Genomic DNA, 22,648 nt, shown 5'->3' with positions numbered 1-22,648 from the left:
AGAAAACCACTGGAGTTTATTGAGTAGGAAAGTGACATTGTCATATTTGGGCTTAAGGAAAATCACTTTGGCAAAGAAAAATGCTTTGTTTTCTGTTTTGTTTTGTAGGGCAATGAGAGTTAAATGACTTGCCCAATGTCACACAGCTAGGAAGTGTCAAGTGTCTGAGGCCGGATTTGAACTCAGGTCCTACTGAATCCAGGGATAGTGCTTTATCCACTGTATCACCTAGCTGCCCCCTTGGCAAATAAAAATGAACTTCAGGAAGATTACATTCTACTAGAGGAGACAACATTAGATAGATAGATAGATAGATAGATAGATAGATAGATAGATAGATAGATAGATAGATAGATGGATAGATAGATAGGTTTGTGTGTAGATATATGTAATGAGAAACTTTCATCCTGAGACAGCATGAAGCTGAGAATACATGGTGACTGATGAAATGCTCACAAGTGATGTTAGATTGCTGACCACATGGTAAATAGGAGCTTTTTTTTTTTCCTTTGGCTATGTAGTTGGAACTGAGAGTATATTCAAAAGGCATTAGTCAACCTCACCTCTTGTCTTGATTTGACTTATTGCAGTCTGGCTGCCTTCTGGTGAGAGACAATGCTGTAAGGGGAGAGGCCTTGGGACTTTGCTATATAAGGCTGACACATGGCTCATGAATATGGGCCCCAGTCCTTTGTTTTAGCATTTGTTCTTTCATTTTAGGTGAAGGAGATTAGAGGTTATGACCTTGTGGGTTTCAAAAGGTCAAGAGAATGAGCCACCAGGAGGTCTGGAAGTGGAGTCCTTGCTGGGATTTATAGCCAGCCAGTGCTGCTTGGAGGTCCCCAGGAACAAGGAGAAACCTTTGGGACTGAGTCCATCAGAAGCTGAGACAGGGACTCATCCAGCAGTGATGTCTCATTTGGACATGAATTTGATGTGACCAATACTATGTAGAAACTGTGTGAAATCTGATCCCACTCTCGTTAGAGACTAAGTGGAGAATCGGCCCCTGAAATTTGGAGGGCAAATGTTTGTATTTTTGTTCTTATTTTATCTGCAAAATAAATATGCCTTTGTAAAAGCTAATTTATGTAAATTATTTAACTGGAAGTGGGGTTTCAGTCATTGATGACTGAGTGAGGGAAACACATTGGAATTGTATGTGTGTGTCTGTGTATATACATATATATACACATATACACATACATACACATACACATGCATATACACACACATGCATATACATATTGTGTGTGTGTTTACAGGCATTTTTCAACTTTGTTGTCTTCTTTCCCATTTAATTGTTATATTCCTTGGGTTGATTTTTGCTTCATTTGACCTGTCATCAAACTTTCTTTAAACATGCTTTCCCATTCACTGCTTCTCATTGTTTTATGAAGTTAAATTACAACATTGATCATGAGAGATGAAATGGATAATTTGGATTATACAAAATTGAAAAGCATATGACAGTATAGCTAGAATAAGAAGAAAATAGATTAATTTGGGGGAAGTCATATCATATATGTGTGTACACACATACATGCATATATATACATATACATACATACATACATACATATATATATATATATATATATCTGATAGCTTGCCATCTTGGGGAGGGGGAAGGGTGGGAAAGGGAGAGAGAAAAAAATTTGGAACTCAAAAATCTTACATAAATATATATATTGAAAGCAATCTTTATGTGTAAGTGGAAAATAAAATAAAATACTTCCAAAAATTTCTTCATATAAATACCCCTGTGGAATTTCTGATAAGCAAGATATATAGAGAATTAATAGAAATACATAAGAACAAAAGCCAGTCTTTTACAGATAAAATGATCAAGGAATATGAAAAAACTTTCAAAAGAAAAATTCAAATTATCAATAAACATATGAAAGATTATTCACAATAATTAAAAATAAAACCTGAAAATTAAAATAACTCAGATTTTACCTCATACACATAGTATTTTTAAAGAGAAGAAATAAATTATAAATATTGAAGGCATAATGGGGTAAGCCACAGTTGGTGAAACTGAATTATTTCATTATTCAGGAAAACAAATCAAACTATTCTTAAAAAAGTTATTGAACTGCAAATATACTTTGACCTACTATCAGAGATCAAAAAGAGGGAAAAGTTTCCCATATATGTGTATGTATATTATCTGTGTATGTAACAGCACTTTTGTGGTAGCAAAGAAATATAAGCAAAAGAGTGTCAATTGGGTGACAACAAATGGTGGCATATGAATATAATGTAATATAACTGCTCTATATGAAAGAATGAATATGAAAAACTTAGAAAAACTAAGGAAGACTGGCATGAATTATTAAAGACCAAATCAAGGAGAGCCAGGAGAACAATTTACTTGATGATGAAAATAACTGAAAGATTTCAGAATTCCAATCACTGCAGAGTCTAATCATGATATGAGAAGACAGTTAAGTGTGCCTGATTCCTCTCATTAGAGAGTTAGAGGTCTATATGTGTGGAATGAGGCATATTTTCATGCATGGCCAATCAGTTGACATATTATTCTTAATTGTATTTCTTTGTTTTAAGGAAATGTTCCATTGTGGGTTGAAAGGGGAGTTACTGGGAAATGAGAACAATGAAAAAATTAATAGGACATTTTAAAAGAAATTTTTTTTAAATCCCACTATCCTTCTCCCTGTGATGGATGTGATATATAAGTTTATTTCAAAACTAGTTTGACCCTTACATGCCACATCTCTCATTTCATCAAAGAGATCTAGCATTTGGTGACCTGGCCAATTTGTAGAGTTTTGTTTGTTTGTTTTCTTTGTGGCTGTTGATTTATATTGGTTAAATTTTCTTAGGAAATGGTAATAGTCTCTTAGTATTTATCTTTTTATCCATTTCTCATTTGGGGGTGGGGGGATGACTTAGCATTAATAGGCTGGGTTAGAGCTGCCTCAATTATACACCATATTTTAAAATTTTTTATTATTTCTTCCAGGTTGATATTAATTTTAATCTTTATCTTAACAAGTCAATTGTCTGTACACAGAAAACAAACAGACCAGGAAATGGTTTCCACATTAGTAACCTACCATTTTCTGCCTTTTAAAATAGAATCCATTTCATTTTCTATAAGGTTATTTCATACTTGTTCTATCTAATGCTTCCTGGGTCTCCATGAAAATATGAAACATTCACAAATATGAAAATGTGGAAAATACAAAGCATTCCTATTTAGATATGAAGCTTTTGCATAGTTTACAGGTTTTTGATCACTTTTGTATCCTATCATATTTTCTCATGTATTTTTACTGCCTTGTGTCAACCTTTGTATCAGTCACCCAGCATGGAAGCTTATGTCAAATTAATGTGTATATTTTTATTAATTTATTAATCCCAGTTCTCTACCTCCTAATTCTGTGTAACAGATGAAAGAAGGAATGGGGGGGGGGAAGCATCTGTTTAGCACTGTGTGTAAAATACTATATTGAACATTGGGCACAGGAATACAAAAGCAAGACTACAATTCAAACAACTCACATTCTAATAGGGAGAGGCTTCAGCTGCAAGTCAGATGGAAAGGCCCTTGGTCTTTATGGTGCTTAGCAGATGGCATCAAATCTTCTCTAATGCTACTTTCATTTCCAAATCTGATGTCAAACCATCTAATGGGATCAAAGACCTATGTAATGATAACATTCTTTTCCTGGTCCTCAGTAGCTATGACTGCTAGTGGGAGGGGAAAGGCTGTAACAGAGTCAGTTGCCAGGTCAAATCTCCACAAGAGTAGATTACCTAGGTGGTGCAGTGGATAGAGCACTAGCCCTGGAGTCAGGAGGACCTGAGTTCAAATCTGGCCTCAGACACAACACTTACTAGCTGTGTGACCCTGGGCAAGTCATTTAACCCCAATTGCCTCACCAAAAAAAAAAAAAGAGTAGATTACCTGGATTAGGGCTGGGTTAACAGCAGGCTTGTTGGTCTGGGGGTGCTTCTTGGGCTCAGAGTCTGGGGCCATTTCCATTGGGGAGATAAGACCATTCAATCAGTGCATAAGCTGCAATTATTTTCATGGTGTTCCTTCAGCAAATAGTTATGAGTACTGCGATATGGGAGGACCAAGTGTCTCATGAAATGATGTTTCTTTGTGCCCTTGGACAGATGATAAATATAATATAACTTTTAATATGAGTTCATAAGAGGAATAAAGATGCTAAAAGCTCAGATGACAGAGAAGATACTTCCAGCTGGGAGAATCAGAAGAAATTGTAGGACCATAAGACTTAAGGCTGGACAAGACCTTAGAACTCATCTAATTCAGCATTCTCATTTTACAGTTGGGGAAAATTAATCCCAAAAAGATAAAGAGATTTTCATCACATGCAGTGAATAGAAGGACTGAGATCCAAGCCCAGTATTTAAAATTTAGAAAATATAGCATAGGTTTAGAGAAAAACAATTAATGAGTTATCCATTATGGTAAAGTGCACATAGGCCTAATTTAGTAAAGAGAAAACTGAACAAAAAGTCAAGAGCTTGGTTCTAGATTTGCCACTATTTTATTTTGAAAGAAATTGGTTGAGTTTCACAAAAGGATATAGGTCAATTAGATTGTAAACTGTAGATCAATAGGTTTCTATTTGCCAAGAATTATGTAAACTATAGGTGCTTTTCCCCCCATAGGAATACTGGTGAGTGGACAGTTCTAGGAATTGAGTGTGTTAGCATTGAAACGTCATGGTGTTTATATGATAACTGTAAAGATGGAACTGGGGCGGCTAGGTGGCGCAGTGGATAAAGCACCAGCCCTGGAGTCAGGAGTACCTGAGTTCAAATCCGACCTCAGACACTTAACACTTACTAGCCGTGTGACCCTGGGCAAGTCACTTAACCCCAATTGCCTCACTAAAAAAAAAAACAACAAAAACAAAACAAAACAAAACAAAACAAAAGATGGAACTGAAGAAGTCTCCCTTACATGAGGCAGAAGCATTTCTGAAGGATGATATCAACCATAGACTGAATGTCCACTATGTAAATAGCTCTTTAGTGAGCACTGTAGGTAACACCATCAGTCAGCTAGCATTTATTAAGGGCCTACTATATGCCAAGCATGCTGGGAATACAAATACAAGAAAGAAAGATAGCCTTTGCCCTCAAGGAGCTTATGTTCTAAAGAAGACAATTACATAAAAGGAAGCTGTAAAGGGGGAAGGGAGAGTGGAGAGGAGGCACTCAAGGTTTAGGGATTACCTGTCCAATTAGAGGGAGGAGAAGCATGGGGAAAAGGTATTTCTGAGGTGTGGATTCCATGGCTAGAGTGAGCTTCAAGGATAGAGAGCTGGATGTGGTAGAAAAAGTCCAGAGTCTGCAGAGGAATGTGAACCTTTGGTAAACTCAGAATAAATGACAGAGATTCAAGTATTTGGTATACATTGGCAAAGGACAAACAGTCCAAAATCCTGGGAAAAAGTACTGGGACAGGGGGGCGGCTAGGTGGCACAGTGGTTAAAGCACCGGCCCTGAATTCAGGAGGACCTGAGTTCAAATCCGGCCTCAGACACTTGACACTTACTAGCTGTGTGATCCTGGGCAGGTCGCTTGACCCCCATTGCCCCGCAAAAAAAAAAAAAAAAAAGTACTGGGACAGGACATCTGATTGCAAAGCCTGATTCTTACCTTTACAAGTTTATGAGTATGGGCACATGACCTTTCTGACTCTGTTTCTTCATCTGCAAAATGGAGGTGATAATAATATTGATATCTGCAATTCAGAGTTGCTATGAGGAAAGTATTTTTCAAACCCTAGAGAGCTATAGAAACTTGAACAATTCATATGGGCCTTTCCAACCATGAGCAATAATCCTATGAAAGGCAAAAAGGTACACCTGCAAAATCAATGTAAAACTAATTAGCATTGGGGCAGCTAGATTGCACAGTGCATAAAGCACCGGCCCTGGATTCAGGAGAACCTACCTGAGTTCAAATCTGGCCCCAGACACTTGACACTTACTAGCTGTGTGACCCTGGGCAAGTCATTTAACCCTCATTGCTCTGCAAAAAAACCTAATTAGCATATACTGAGCATAGAAATGCTGGGAGGAAGAAGGATAGTTGGGGTAAGAGACTGGAGTTCATCAGAGAAAGCTTTGTGGAGGAGGTAGATTTGGATTAAGGTTTTGAAATTGAAACAATATTAAATTTCCTGGAGAAGACAGTGGGAACATTCTAGTTCATGGGTTTGTTTGTTCGTTTTTTCCCATCCCGAAACCAGAACGGGGCAGTGATTGGTGGAAGATTTTAACGAATATGGTGATAAGTCTGGATTTGATATGAGACAAGTGGTGCTGATACAAGTGGTATCTTGAGAAAAAATACTGTTTGCCTCCAAATCAGGATGTTACCATCACATTGTCAAATGTTACTCTGTTACCTTAGACATTTTTCACCTGCATTTTTGTAGAATAAGGACAACTCCCTTCACTATGTAGAATGAGGATATAATCTTTAAGGAAATGTTTTTCATATGGCCCTCTAGCATTCCTGAAAGCAAAAGGCCTCATTAATCTGAGGAATTAATGACTTTGTATTTATGAGTTTTACTGTAAAATTCACAAATCATGATGACTGGAAGTAGCTCTTGAGGTCACATAGTCACTGGAAAACAGATTTAGAGCTGTGAAGGACCTTAGCAACCTTAGGTGGGTACAACACCTTTATTTTTACAGATGGAAAAGCTGAGGCCCATAGAGGTCAAGTTATTTGTCTGAGATAGTGACAGAGCCAGGATTTGAACCCAACTCTCATTCCAAATCTCTTACTACTATATCATCTCCCCCATGATTCCTCTCATCTTACCTCCTTACTTGACTGATAAGGAAACTGAGGATAAGAAAAAAGTGACATATTTAAGGTCACACAACGAATCAGTTGTGGCTTCATGGTAACTAGAACCCAGTCCTTTCCCCTAGTCCAGTGCTTCCTCCTTTTCGTTTGCATCATTCATCCTGTCTTCTTTTGTCAAAGAATTCCAGTCCCTTGTGTCTCAGCAATTTATGGCTACGGTATCCATGGAAACTCAGCAAAAACACTACCTACTATATGTGAGGCCCTTCCTGATGCCTCCAACAACTAATGCCTCCCACCTGGAATGACACTAAGACCTTTGGGATTCAATGTATTTCAAGTCCGTGTGTTATGTTTACTTACTTTTGAACCTGTTTTCTCCCTCAGTAGAATGGGAGCTATTTGAGGGCAAGGATAATTTCATTTTTGTACTTGGATTTGCTCCTTATTCTCTGGGCAAGACCCTCAGTAACTATCTCCCCAGACTTCTTGTCTATTAAATACAGGGGCTAAAATGTTCCCTGAGGTCATTTTTACTTGAAATCCTGTATCTAGGTTTAAGTCACAGATTGGAACACATCACTGTGGCAACTGAAGTTGTGGTATAGAAAGCAGTGTATTAGATGAGAAGGCAAAAGAGGAGTTCCAGGCCAAGCTCTAATAATTTTGTGAATTTTAGAAAGTCATTTTCCATGTCTGGACTTCAGGTCCCCAGGTTTGTAAAGTCCTTTATTTTTAAAATGAGGGGGTCTGGGGCAGCTAGGTGGCACAGTAGATAAAGCACTGGCCCTGGATTCAGGAGGACCTGAGTTCAAATCCGGCCTTAGACACTTGAGACTTATTAGCTGTGTGACCCTGGGCAAGTCACTTAACCCCAATTGCCCCACAAAAAGAAAAAAAATAAAGTGAGGGGTTGGTACTAGATGATATCTAAGGTCCTTTCTAACTGACATTCAGGAGTTATAGGTATCAACATTTTGCATGTCAGTTACAACTATCTTTTAACTATTTTAGACAAATTCTTAGGCTGCTTTATTACTGAGTTAATGAGTAGGTTATTCTGTTCAACAAAATTAATGTCTCACTGACAATCCAAAATATGGCCTGGCCAGAATTGGAATAATCCAGAGGGGAGTGGGTCAAATGGCTATTGACTGTCGGGAGACACCATGCAATGGAATTTAGGAAAAGATCTGGTGAACCCTGTTGCCCCTGGAGACTCTGCTTAGTGACCTGGCATCACAGGAATTTACCCCTGATGCTTTGGAGAGTTAAGGGAAATCTGCAGTAGGATGGTAGTATTTCTCTGAAGTGCTCATGAATAGCTCTCTTTGGAACTGCAAGTCCAGTTCTCAACTCTTATTCTATCTCAGAGGGAGCTCTGAGGACTAGAAACAAAGGCCTAAAGGGCTTAGAAGGGAATTATTGGCTTAAATGATCCTTCCTAGGGATGAGGATGACAATTGTCTAGCACAATTCTTTTTTTTCTGGTTTTCTAACCTGGGAATCAAAAATTGCTTTGTTTTGTCTAACCTATAGAATAACCAACCCCTTCTAGTTAGTTGGTGGCCAACCACAAAATAACTCCCCATATTTTTTTTGTTCTATATCACTTTTTTGGATTTCTTCTTGGACCCAGAATACTTGGGTCTAGACCATTGACTATCACTATTTGTATTACATTACATAAGTCACTGAACTTCCTTGGGTCTCAGTTTCTTGATATATAAAATGGAGGGAGAATTAAGATAGAATGATAGATATGTTTAAGTATTTTAATTTACATAGCTAAAATTTGCAAAGCTCTTTACGTATATTATCTCATTTGATGCTCAGAACAAGCCTTTGAGTTGAGAGTTCTTTATTTTCATTTTACAGATGAGGAAACTGGCAGGGGTGTGCTGGTAAATGTTTCACAACCAATTCTCTACACATGTACATATGTACTTTAATCTGAATTAACATTTTCTCCATTACTTCTAGTGTAGATCAATCCCTGATTTTTGGCATTTGGATTTCTCAGATGTAAATTCTCATGCTGTGAATTTAACAAATCAATGGAAAAGCCGGTTCAAGCTGGCTCCAGCATATCCTTGAAACTAAAGCTGAATTGCCCAGGGTCACATACTTAGTAAGTGTGCAGGGAGGATTTGAACTAAGGTCTTTCTGACTCCATGAATAATGATCTTATCCCTTACACCTCCTAGATGTCTTCCCTTTGAAAGGCTGTCCTGCAGATTAGAATCTATATCATTGTTTGGCCCCAGAAAGCAGAACTAGGAACAATAGAGTAAAAGTTGCAAAAAAATAGGTCTTGCCTCTGGAGAAAGTCTATATGTAACAACAACAAAAAACTTAACAATTAGAGGTGCCCCCAAAATGGAATACATGTGCAGAATACACCTGCAGCAAAAGCTAATTTACAGCTTCTGGTACTGCCTGGCCTAGAAGTCCCTACTCTACTTAGCAAGTCCTCCTACAGTGCCCTTAGATACAGCATCTTGACTGGGCTCTTAGGCTCTGCTCCTTTCTTGAATCCATAGCTGGCACTGTTTCCTCTTTAGTGACTCACTCCTTAAGATTGTTTCTTACTTACTTTACTTACTTACTTACTTACTTACTTACTTACTTACTTACTTACTTACTTACTTACTTACTTACTTACTTACTTACTCCTTAAGTGTTTCTGTATCTCTGTTGTTAGGTGTGAATCTCTGCTCTTGACTGAATTCATGGTTTCCTACTGGTCTACTATTTCTAAAGTCATAGCCCTTGGAAGGGAAAGGAGGAGGAGATACTCTTCTCTACCACAGAAGAGTCTCCCCGCAAAGCTTCCCAAGCCTGGATTTTCTTCAGCTCTTGAACTGGAACCTCTGAGATTCATCAAGCTCTTTAGCACTCCCAGAATTGTGGCTAACTTTTTTATATAGCCAGTCATACTGTTTCCTTCTTGACCCAAATTGGTTTGCAACTCACACATTAAACCTTATTATGAGTGCCTGTAAGCATATGTGAGAAAATAATTATTAATACTGGATTTCATGGGGAATTCCAGAGATCGATTTAGTTACTCTCTCCCCCTCGCCCCAGATGAGCTCAGGGGAACAAAGGAAATGCAGATTGATTCTTTTGTTAACTAGGGGAATTTGCCCTCTTTAGACCACCCTCAGTTGATGTAATTGAATGATACTAACCAATTAGCTATGATCGATGTATAATGACCCACCTCTATCTAAGGAGTATAAAACCCCTGGCCACACCAGGGTCAGCCTCTTTTGCTCTCTTCTTGCACTTGCTCACTCTCTCTCTCTCTCTCTCTCTCTCTCTCTCTCTCTCTCTCTCTCTCTCTCTCTTTCTCTCTCTCTTTCTCTTTCTCTTTCTCTTTCTCTTTCTCTTTCTCTTTCTCTTTCTCTTTCTCTTTCTCTTTCTCTTTCTCTTTCTCTTTCTCTTTCTCTTTCTCTTTCTCTTTCTCTTTCTCTTTCTCTTTCTCTTTCTCTTTCTCTTTCTCTTTCTCTTTCTCTTTTTCTCTCGGTTTCCTGGACCCACTCCCTTGGCTCTGAATGCTCTTGCTAGATGCATGCTCTTAGGTACGGAGTTCTGAAGGCTTAAAACTATGAGGAAGTTAGGGAGATGTGGTCAATTCTTTACTGGTATATATGATATTAATTAATAATAAATGCTTACTGCCAAAACGGATGCAATAGCCATTAATATATAAATAGCAATAATTTAAGAAAACATAGTTTAGCACAATTTTAAAAAACACACATATGGGGCAGCTAGATGGCGCAGTGGATAGAGCACCGGCCCTGGAGTCAGGAGTACCTGAGTTCAAATCCGGCCTCAGACATTTAACACTTACTAGCTGTGTGACCCTAGGCAAGTCACTTAACCCCAATTGCCTCACTAAAAAAAAAAAAAAAAAACCCACACATATAAGCTAAGTTTCCAGGAGGGCACAATCACACACACATGCATAATATACATATGTAACATGTATGTATATATATATATATATGTGTGTGAGAGGAAAATGACTCCTGCTCAATAATTCTCTGGAACTCAATGGCGGTGATGTGTCAAAGGCTCATTTATTGTCATTCTCATGAGAATGGGCAACCAATTGTGCAGCTGGTGGGTGCAAAGAATGGGGGCTAGAAAGCCCCATTTTAAACCCTAGTCCCTAATGTGAATGGACCCTCCCCTTTTTCATCACTGGTCCTATTGCTCAAGAGTTACAATCTACATGCAAAAACTAGCTAACCAGAACACAATATTCCTAACCCTAATTTCCATAATTATTCTTTGTGATCTTAGCCAATGGGGGAGGTAATACAGAGACAATTCTTCAATCCTCCCTTATATGGACATATCTCAGGAACAGACCTAATTGAGACCAGCTCAGGGCTTCCCTGAACCATGTGATTTTGTTTGCCAGAGGGTGAGGCAGGGAAAAGAGACCTTTTTCCTTAAACAGGTCTAGAGGAGTGTAATTTGAATGGTGACTATTATATTCTTATTGAGAGGAAACTATTCCACATTTCCTCACAATGTGGCATTTGATGCACAGTTATTATATGTCATATGTATATATAAAACACATGTACATATTGCAAACTCTAAAGAATTATGCAAATATAAGCTATTACTGCTATTTGCAGAGGCAGAAAGGTGAATTGAAAACCTCGGACTTGTAATGAGAAGACTAGTTTTGAGTCCTAGTCCTATTACTAACTATGACCTTGGAGGAAAAATAATTAGGCAAACTAACTTCTCTTGACTTTTAGTTTTCTCTTTTGTCTATCTATCTATGGAGATACCATAGTACTTGCATGTCTGACTTCCTAGATTCTTATGAGGATAGCTCTTTGTAAACTGAAATGTAAATGTCAGCTATTATTATTATTATTATTATTATTATTATTATTTTAGTGAGGCAATTGGAGTTAAATGACCTGCCCAGGGTCACACAGCTAGTAACTGTTAAGTGTCTGAGGCCGGATTTGAACTCAGGTACTCCTGACTCCAGGGTGAGTGCTCTATCCACTGTGCCACCTAGCTGCCCAGTGTAAGCTATTATTAAGGTAGTAAGAACATTAAGCACTAGGTAATTAGTCAACAAGAATTTATTAAGCACCTACTATGTGCCAAGCGCTGTGTTAAACCTTGGAATTACAAAGAAAGACCAGATAATGGCAGGGAAGATAATGGGTTTCCTATCACTGGAGGTCTACAATTTATCCTGTGTATATCTTATTTGTTTGCAGTTGTTTGCAGATTGTCTCTCCCACTGGACTCCATTCTGCTAAACTTGGGCTCACTCTTTATATAACCATTGTATGTATTCATAGAAGAGTGCATCCCAAACTCTGGAGATCTTTTTCTACTAACTCTTCTTACTATATCAATTTAGTAAACGGCTTTATTGAAAGCGAATCAAGTCAACTGTCTGAATATTAAAGGGAAGCACACTGGTAGGGGCTTGCAAACTACTAGTAGGAGAAGCCTCAAGGATGTTTACCCTTAGGGCCCTAGTTGCTTCTCTCAAGACCCCACTGGTAAATATGAGTACAAGTTGGAAGAGTAGCCTGGAGAGGGTGAGAGAGGGTACTGTGGGAACTCATGTGAAATAATTGTTGGGTCCCCTATTATGATAGTATCTATACCTAACAGTGTCATGAAAATGGTATCAAAGTAGTATGACAGAGCTAGGATTATAGCTAAGATCTGTTTGACTTCAAAATACAATGTACTCTCCCCATTCACACTACTATTTCCTGTTCTGCTTCCATCACAGAACTGTTATAAGTATCAAATCAAATTGTAGATTTATTTTAAAGCCTTGAAAAATTATTAAGCACTATTCATATATAAAATTACATTAATATTTCAAAAGAACGTTGCAAGGAATCTTTCAGTTCCTTGTAGAAAGGTCCTAGGTAAGGTTGATTTTGATAGACAAAGACCCTTTAAATGAACCCTCTAGAAATCTTTCCACTGACTTTCCCCATTCTTAGGAGGTAAAGTGTTTATACAGGACACAGAAGGGGATGTGGTACATGCCAAATGCAACAGATGTTCCTGGTCTTCCCACTGCCTCTACCCTTCACCCCCATTGAGTATGAAATTACTAGGTCCTTCTCCCTCTGATCCTCCTCCTGGAGCTGTCCAAATAGGCTTGGCATTAGGGAGCCTGTGAGATTCAGCTCAGGCGAAACACATACAGACAGAAAGACAAAAACACCAAATGTCAAAGGCACTTCTGACTCAGAGTATGTGGGAGTTCTGTGGTGTACTGCAAAGACCAGTATTTGGAGTCAGAGGACAAGGGCTTAGGATTTGAATCCAAGCTCTGCTGATAATTGTCTGCATGATTTTAGGTAAGTCACTTCCTAAGCCTATACCTTAGTTTCCCTATCTGAAAAATTAAGAGACTGCATTAGATAGTTCCTTTCAGCTCTAAATTCATTGAAAATTCACATCAGCTTCACTTTTATCCTTCCATCTGTCTTTCTCTTTTCAAAGAAAAGAAGGAGCTCTTTGTACTTCATTTAAGAAAGGAAAAGTCATTCAGGAGGAAGATTTGAACCAATAGGAGGCAATATAAACATGGAACTTTCTTTTATTCTCCATGTCTGACTCCTAGCGTTACTATATTTCTTTACTACTTACCTCACAAACACATCCCCTGACAGAATTAAAGATCTATTTGTTCTGTGTCATTTGAAAATTTATGGGGGTGCCTGTCTCTGTTCTAGGTTTTAGGGAAAATTAGCTGGGGGTTCTAATATATTGCTACTTATAAATTAGAGACTTTAGCATCAGTTTGGGGCATTAAGCCCAAAAAGTTCAGAAGCCCTACATACCCAGGATAGAGGGGAAAGAGAATGGGCCACATAGCTACCTCCTTCAGTGTCCCAGGCCAAGAGAGCATCTGAGCAAGTGTAAGCTCCCTGTGGTCCAGAGGAGAGGCAGTCCTTACACACTGCTCCAAGCTAATTGGCTGGCATCATTCAAATCCATTGGGTGGTCCATGAGCAGTATTGCTGAGGTCAGAGTCCAGAGGACAGACCCTCTGGGGAGGAAGGCTTTCAGGTAGGTGTGGTTTTAATCTCTACTGTATTTATTCAGAGTCCAACTTTACTGACTCTGGGCTGTCCCTGCAAAACCAGCCAGAGTTTCTGTATGTGTGTGTGTGTGTGTGTGTGTGTGTGTGTGTGTGTGTGTGTGTGCGCGCGCGCGGGGGTGGGGGTGGGGGTGGGGTCTCTGAGTCTCCCCACACACCCCATTATTAATAATTTTCTCACAATACACAATTTCAGAGAGAGTTTAACAGGATACAACCACATAAACCAATCATCTACATTACAGACAAATTACTGTGCATCTTGATTGGGTGTGGGTTGGGAGAGACAGTACAAAAATCCTTAAAATCAGAATATGGCTTAAATCCTGCCCAAAATAAATCTGTTTCACCTCCAATCTCTAAACAGGAAGGGGCATACGGGGAGGGTAGAATGTTAGAGCTGGAAAGATCATAGATTTAGAGTTAGAAAGGACATTGGAGAACATTTGATTCAATCTCCTCACGAAACTGAGGCCCAGAGAGGCTAAATGACTTACTCAAGGTCACAAGGAAACAAGTGACAGGGCTGGGAATGGAAATTGTTTCCAAACCCAGCATCCCTTCCATTGCACCATATTGTCAAGCCTTGGAGGGCATGTAGAGCAGCTCCTTCATTCGTTCTATGAGAAAACCAAAGATAGAGAAGGAAGGTGACCCCCCCAGTGCCTAGTACAGTTCCTGACACTGCTTATTGATTGCCCAAAGTAATACTACTATTTAGTGGCAGAATCCAAACTCAAATTCTGGTTTTCTTTCTCTTAAACCGGTGGAATTTTTTTCCCACTCCATTACACTGTATGTCTAAGCAAATGGCCTATCTTTCCTGTTTTTACATCCGCCTCAGGGATGGTCAGTCTGTAAGGTAATTTTTAAAAATTGTACAATGTATAATTAATTGAAATTCTGTACTTTTCCTCCAATGGAAGGAGCACAGAATTTGGGATTAGAAGATTTAAAATGAATCTGCTACTCTGTTATTTACTAGCTGTGTGATTGGGGCTACTAGGTGATGCCATAGTGCATGAGCCTGCAGTCAGGAAGACCTGAGTTCAAATGAGGCTTCAGAAACTTACTAACAGTATGACCCTGGACAAGTCTTAGTCTCTGTCTCAGTTTCCTCATCTGTAAAATGAGGATAATGATAGCGACTAATCTGAGGATTGTTGTGAGGATCAAATGAGATAACAATTGTAAAGTATTTAGCACAGTGCATGGCACATGTTAGGAGTTGTATAAATGTTAGCTTTTTTTTCTAAGTTTAGGACAAGTCATTTCACTTTGTGTTCAAAGCTGCACTTTCCTCATTTAGAAAAAGAGGGAATTGGGCAAAAGATCCCTTCCAAGTGATAAATCCAATGATTCTAATGGTTTAGTTGAGGATCTTCCAAGTATATGGTGGCCATCTAAACACACCTATTAAAATACAAAAAATGACCAAATATTAAATAGGAAAGGAAGCCCAGGCGAGGCATTTTGTTTTTTCTTTTGTTTTGTCTTGCATTTACCATTGACACACAGTCCTTTCCTCCGCCCTCCCCACCTCCCCAGTGAATCAAAGAGCAATCATTTTCACAAATCAGTGTTGACAAGAGTCGAGCTCACTGCTGTCTTCTTATTTTAGATCTGGTGATTGCAAATATAGCCCCATTTTCAACAGGCTCGAGTCAGTGACGAAGCCTATCTCTAAAAAGACTTTTTGAAGCTCCTTTTAAATGTGGTCTTTGATCTCTGAGCTGTGGTGCGTGTGGTTATCTTCTCTCAATTTCTGCCTCCTTCCCCCAACCCCAGCATAAATGGAAAAAGATAACTTTTCTGCATTCTACAGGTCGGGACTTTGGGGAGCAGGGTAGGGAAGAAATGGACTCTGGGTGGCTGAGGATTCAGTTGTCCACTCTCACCACACACCAGGAAGCTTGGTAGATCTGCCATCTAATTTAGGAACTCCCAAAGGGAGCCATGTCCCCTTCTTCCTCGCCTTCTTTTACTCTTGGGCCTCCCCTCTCAGGTCACAGACTTTACCTCATTAGATAGCCTGGTTTCATTCACAGGACATGGGGATCAGTGGTTGTTTCGATGTTCTGTAATCCATGCAGATGTTGCTGGACCAGCTACCCTGGCTTCCTTTGGTCCTGTCCCATTTAACATCTAAGCCTGCACCCTGATAGATCTGAGTGCTCCTTTCTAGAGTTTCTTCTATGCAAGGGTGACCCTATGATCATAGCGCTGGAGTCAGAAGGAACTTAAAAAGCCGTCTAGTCTAAACCTACAAATAGCATTATTTGTGGTTTGCACAAGCATCACAAAATGGGCCTGAGGTTATCTTTGCAAATGGACCTAGGACAAACCAGCTTCTAAAGAATCCTCAACCGAACTTTTTTTAAGACAAAGTCAATTCAGGTGGGGAGATAGAGACCATGGGAGATGGTGAGACCACTCAGCCATGAGGGGTAGAGAGCTTCCCTAGGCTACATCACTGGGGAGGAATGAAATGCACAGGATATGTGACAGATTCCTTTTTTAACTCATTGTTTTTTGCTCAGTTGTTTCTAAACTGCTGAAAGGAGTTTCATCACCCTGGAGCCAAGTCATGATCCATAAACTCTTCATTTTATAGACTAATTTTTACTGCTTTTGTTATTATTCAGCTCCAGTGACTCTTCAAGTTTTTTTTCCCCTCATTTTTCTCTTAGAGGGAATGGTTTCCTGATGCCTGGCTTGGGCTAAATGATCTGAATGATAACATCTTTCATTAATTTTTTGTTGTTGTTGTTGTTGTTGTTGTTGTTTTGCAGGGCAATGAGGGTTAAGTGACTTGCCCAGGGTCACAAAGCTAGTAAGTCTCAAGTGTCTAAGGCCAGACTTAAACTCAGGTCCTCCTGAATCCAGGGCCAGTGCTTTATCCACTTCACCACCTAGGTGCCCCCACTTTCATTACTTTTTGTGTGTGTGTGTGAGACAATTGGGGTTAAGTGACTTGCCCAGGGTCACACAGCTAGTAAGTGTTAAGTGTCTGAGGCTGGATTTGAACTCAGGTACTCCTCACTCCAGGGCCAGTGTTCTATCCACTGTACCACCTAGCTGCCCCCACTTTCATTACTTTAAAAAACATTCCTCAATATAGAAAAACCTTCATTAGGTGTCTAATTGCACATTATCCTGAGTGAGGCACGATACAAAAAGAATGACCTAGAACAAATCCTTCTGGTCAGACAACTATGTGTTGTTGTTGTTGTTGTTGTTGTTGTTCAGTCATTTCAGTCATGTCTGACTCTTTGTGACCCCATTGGAGGTTTTCTTGGCAAAGATACTATAATGGTTTGCCATTTCCTTCCCCAGCTCATTTTTACAAACAGGGTAAAGTGACTTGCCCAGGGTCACACAGCTAATAAGTGTATCTGAGGCCAGATTTGAACTCAGGAGAAAACCTGAGTCCAGGTCCAGCTCTCCATCCACTCTGCCATCTAGCTGCCCTAAGGTGCCACAGATATAGGATATTATGCCAGCTGTATAAAGACACTAAGCTACTACATACAAGTCATCATAGAACAGCTGAAATTAGGATCCAGGATTCCTGAGTTTGAGTCCTGGTTCTGCCACTTACTATCTGTGTGGACCAGGACAAGTCATTTCCCCCATCTCTGTCTTAAAATCCTCTCCTGTTAAAGGAATAGACTGGACTAGCTGGACTTCCACGGCCCCCTTCAGCTCTAACATTCTACCTATGGTTTTCTATTACCCATCTCATACTGTTGTTTTAAAAGTGCTTTCTAATCCAATGTGAACTATTATTATTAAGTGACTGGGCCACAGAGCGTTTAAATAAAACATAGGCAAAGGTGATTCAAGGACAGATGGCCAGGTTCAGTTTGCACCTGGGTAGTGATAGGAGTTAAGATCTGTGGAAATGACATGCCCAGAGCTCCTGGGGAAAGGCCTGACATCTTAACATTCAACATGTCCATAACTAAGCTGATCATCTTCCCCTTACACCAATTCCAGCTTCTCATCCTGCCTTCCCTCTTTCTGTGAAGGGAGCCACGACACTCCCAGCTACACAGATTTGCTATTTCTTGTCTATAGGCATCCCTTTAGGATGGAGTAGGAAGGAACATTCCCTTTCCCTATTACCTGCAAAGGTGCATAGCTATTACACCTACTTGCATTCATATTTCATTGTAGAAACTGCAGGACTGGTATAACTAGCCTGTCCCCCAGCTGACTTAGCAGATTATTCAAAATAGAGGCCACACTTCCCCCCACCCCAAATATGGCTTGTATAAAATGTGATGTTATTTTATGGCATATACATATGTATTATTTTCCTTTCAAAAAGGACATAATTTTAGAATCAAATATGTATTCTAGAGTGCCCTCATTTGGGGACAAAGACAATAAATAAATACTCTGTCTCCACATACCTGTAGCCTGCTTCTTCCTACAGGGCTCATGTACCATCTCTGTCTTGGGAAAATGAGGTTAAGATAACAGAAAGACATTCATATTGCTTTTGGCTATGAACTATTGAATTAAATTAGGGAGGAGGCTGTTTATGAGAATTATGTTAATTGGGGAGATGTCTCTTTTACCAGAGATTTTGAGGGGGCAAAATTAACTCTCTCTTCTGGACAGTTTGGAGCATAGCCCAGGTCAGATATTTACATACTAGATGACTTGAGGTATTGCAGTTTTTCTTTCAGCCTAGAAATCTCTGATTTCTCCTGAAGAGCAGAGCAGGTGTGTACCGTTCAGAGCTAGATCAAGGGGGATGGAGGAAGGCTGTGAAAGCAGGACCTTGCATATAATGAGGCCATAAGGGCATGCCCCCTGTGGACGAGTTTCTGGGCTCTGCCCGTAATAAAAGGATGCACCTCCTTTTCTGGTCTGGATCAGTCTGACCTGCCTGAACTAACTTCTGCTGAGGGCAAAGGCCTGCCTTCCAGCAACTCAAATAAAACCACTACCATGTCACCTCTGGATGGGAAATTTGACTCACTGGGTGACCTGAAATTGAACTTCTGACCCAGAGGTGAATGGTTCCCTATCCCATTACTAATCTCTGCCAGTCCCCCACCCTCCCAACTCCCATTTCTCCCCTGCAGGCCACAAGGAGGGGGTTTGGGGAACTGGAATGACTACAATGCACTGTGGTCCACACAAAAGTCCAGCAAGGGGCCCTGGATACATCACCCATAATGCCCTGGCTTTCTGTCCCCTGCCATCTGGTCTCCCGCCATCAGTCCAACATCCAACACACTGACTGGACTGAACAGGCTTTGGAGAGGCCAAGGTCACCATGGGGCCGACCTCTACAGATGGATCTGGCCCAAGTGTCCCAAGTGCAGCTGTGGTCCAGCTTGGACTCTCTTTTGCTCACTTTTGACAAAAACTACAGCCTTAGTATCACAGGGTCTCAGAATGCTAGTGAAAGAAAGGGGCTTTGATATCAAGGAGGTCAAGTCCTTCATTTGGGGGAGTAGGAAATTGAGGCCTAGAGGGGAAAAGAGACCTCCCCAATGCTACACATCAGTGGCAGCCAGGCTGAGAAGCTCACTTCTTCTTCTTCTTCTTCTTCTTCTTCTTCTTCTTCTTCTTCTTCTTCTTCTTCTTCTTCTTCTTCTTCTTCTTCCTCTTTTTTTGCAGAGCAATGAGGGTTAAGTGACTTGCCCAGGGTCACACAGCTAGTAAGTGTTAAGTGTCTGAGGCTGGATTTGAACTCAGTTCCTCCTGAATCCAGGGCCAGTGCTTTATCCACTGCGCCTCCTACCTGCCCCCAGAAGCTCACTTCTTTCTGTGTGTCCTTAGGCAGGTGTTCCCTTGTCTTTCAGTGTACTCTTCTCTCCTTTCTCTTACTCCCTAGTTTCCTCCCAAGTTGGGTGTCCCCGATTCTCTCAGCTCATGCTTCTCTCTCCTTCCTCATACTACCTCAGATGCATATAAATGGCTCTCCATTCAAATCTCAGTATTTCCTCTTTCCTTGGGTTCAATGAGACTCCTCCATTTATCTGTTGGAATTTCATATTAAATGTTTCCCTTGATTTCTGTGGACACAGGTGACATATCCCCATAGAGTATGGATGATACAAACCACTCAGGAATCAAACAACAAATAAGAAAGCACTTAATTGAAACTATTAGGAAAACAAATAATGATCATTCTTGCCCCCCTTAAACAAATGAGAGCAATTACTCACAAGCCCAAGGGGACAAAGAACAATTTATTCCCTCTCTCTTTCACCCCCACTCCATCCATCTCCTTTCCCTTCTCAGGTATTAAAGGTAGAAGGGACACTTCTCTGGTAGCTATGCCTCCAAGGTTGTCATTTGCTGAAGCTTGCCCACTTCTTCACCTCCTTGTGCTTCTTGGACTACCCAAGTCACCATATGCCTATGTCTATTTTGCCATCTAACTTCCAGTTTTACCTATTTGGCACCCAAGAAGACAGTTCAGAGGCCCCAGTGGCAGAGACCCTATATTGGATAGTGACCCATCTGAGAGACGAAGTAGGAGAGATCGTCCTAGGAAATCTATGGTCTAACCTGCTCAATTAAATTTGGGGGAAAACCTTGCTCTGCCATTAGCACAACGAGCCTATTCGCAAGGACCTGCTTTCCAAGGATCACCGTTTTCCTGATTTACCAAGGTCTCCACCCTCTACACCATGAACAACAGGACCTCAGTGGTCATCAGTTTGATAATGGGGGATACCCAGACAGATGGATATCCTGGCAAGTCTTCCCAGGAAGTCTGGTTTTGAGATCTAGGGAAGTGAAAAGTAAACCATTGAGACTCACCCTAGCAATAGCTGAGAAGACCTCATCCATTATCAATGCTGCATCTGGACATGAACTTTGTGGAACTAATGCTATGTAGAAACTATATTAAGTTAGATCCTAATCTCTCTGGTAATCAAGGTGGTACAGGGGAGAGTATACTTCTAATGTATTAGGGTGAGGTGAATTTTGGTACTTCTTTCTTGCTATATCTTCTTTTTTTTTTGGTGAGGCAGTTGGGGTTAAGTGACTTGCCCAGGGTCACACAGCTAGTAAGTGTTAAGTGTCTGAGGCCGGATTTGAACTCAGGTACTCCTGAATCCAGGGCCGGTGCTCTATCCACTGTGCCACCTAACTGCCCCCTTGCTATATCTTCAAAATAAATATCCCTTTGGAAAAGCTAATTGATATTAATTATTTAAATGGAAGTGAGTGTCTGGTCATTTAACAATAGAAGGGACACACTGGAATGGAGATGAACAGAAAGAACCCCTTTACCCTTAGAACCCTGAAGGAGAGAAGGACAAAGTGCTCACTTACATATGGCGATGAAGGAAGGTCTTCACCATGATAGAACTTTATTACTGCCAAAACTTATTTGACCTCTCTTTCTTTGCAGAGAGGTAGGGGTGATGAGAGGAAAGTATGTTGTTTACATTGTCAAATGCAGTTACCATATAGGTTGGTTAACTATTTTACAATATATGAGAGAGGGTTCAGTTCCAGGTGAAGACATAATATGGAGTCAGTGATGGTATATCCAGAAATGATGCAAACACAAAAAAATCAATAAAATTTTTTTTAATGTGGGCAAACCCAACCCCATAAAATAGCTACAGTATGTATCTCAATGAATTCACACCAAAAGACTCATAAGAGACAAAAATATTTTACATGACTTTGTTTCTTCTCCCTGGCAAGCTTAATAATCTCTATGTAAAAGATTGAGCAAATTTTTGTGATAAACCAATTAATTACTAGACAGTATCCAGAGGCTGAAATATTACTGTTTTTCTTCCTATTAGAAAAGGCCAAAAAGTATAATTTTCTGAGTACTGAGGTAACTTTTAAGTAGTGGCTTGAAAATCTACCTTCAGGTACTAAGACTTCAGCTATAAAATGCAATGCAGTCTAATGGTTAGAACCTGAGAGAAGTCATAGTTTCTCTAGCATGGTATTAAATTGTTCTGCTTTAAAGCATATCCTTTAATTATTTATCCATGGGGAAATGAATCTTAGTTTTATATTTGTGTTATCTCCTTATGTATCTTAAATATTGGACCCTTTTCAGAAATGTTTATGCAAAGATTTTTCCCAAATAAAGTTTTCCTTTATAATTATCTATCAATTTTGCTCATACAACAGGTTTTTGGCTTTATCCGATGAAAATTATCTACTTTATCTTTTGTGATCTCCTCCATTCCTTATTTTGATTAAGAATTTTTCTCCTCCCTATAATTGTGAAAGGTACCTAGATACCTCTTCTCCTGTTTTTTTTTTAATGATATGACCCTTTGTATTCAGATTGTGTATCTATGTTGAGTTTATTATGATATGTGGTATAAATATTAGTCTAAAGCTAATTTCTGCCAAACTACTTTCCAGTTTTCCCATCAATTGTTGTCAAAAAATAATTTCTTTCCCATGTATGTTACATAAATTCTCAGATTTATCAAATCTTGAGTTATTGGATTTGATTTTTTTCCTGATTCATCCTTATCTAGTCTGCTCCACTGATGGACCTTTCTATTTTTCAACCAGTACCAAATAATATGATATTTATTGCTTTACGATATAATTTGAGGGCTGGAAGTGCTATTTCTCAGACAAATAATTTGTCAAGGGCACACTATTCTTATTATATCTTGTCAAGAGCCAAACTCAAGGTTGGCTGTTCCCCTGTGACTTCTT

General features: G+C 39.7%; 1 pseudogene; it reads right to left on the bottom strand.

Annotated features, from left to right (window-relative positions):
* The window catches only part of LOC122728910, a 41,435-nt pseudogene extending 22,505 nt beyond the window's left edge, over nucleotides 1-18,930 (bottom strand).
* Nucleotides 18,931-22,648: the final 3,718 nt, after the last annotated feature.

Source organism: Dromiciops gliroides, chromosome 5 (assembly GCF_019393635.1).
Source record: "Dromiciops gliroides isolate mDroGli1 chromosome 5, mDroGli1.pri, whole genome shotgun sequence".
Classification (NCBI taxonomy): Eukaryota; Metazoa; Chordata; class Mammalia; order Microbiotheria; family Microbiotheriidae; genus Dromiciops; species Dromiciops gliroides.
Note: the sequence above shows the minus strand (reverse complement) of the source record. Positions and strands in the feature narration are given on the sequence as shown.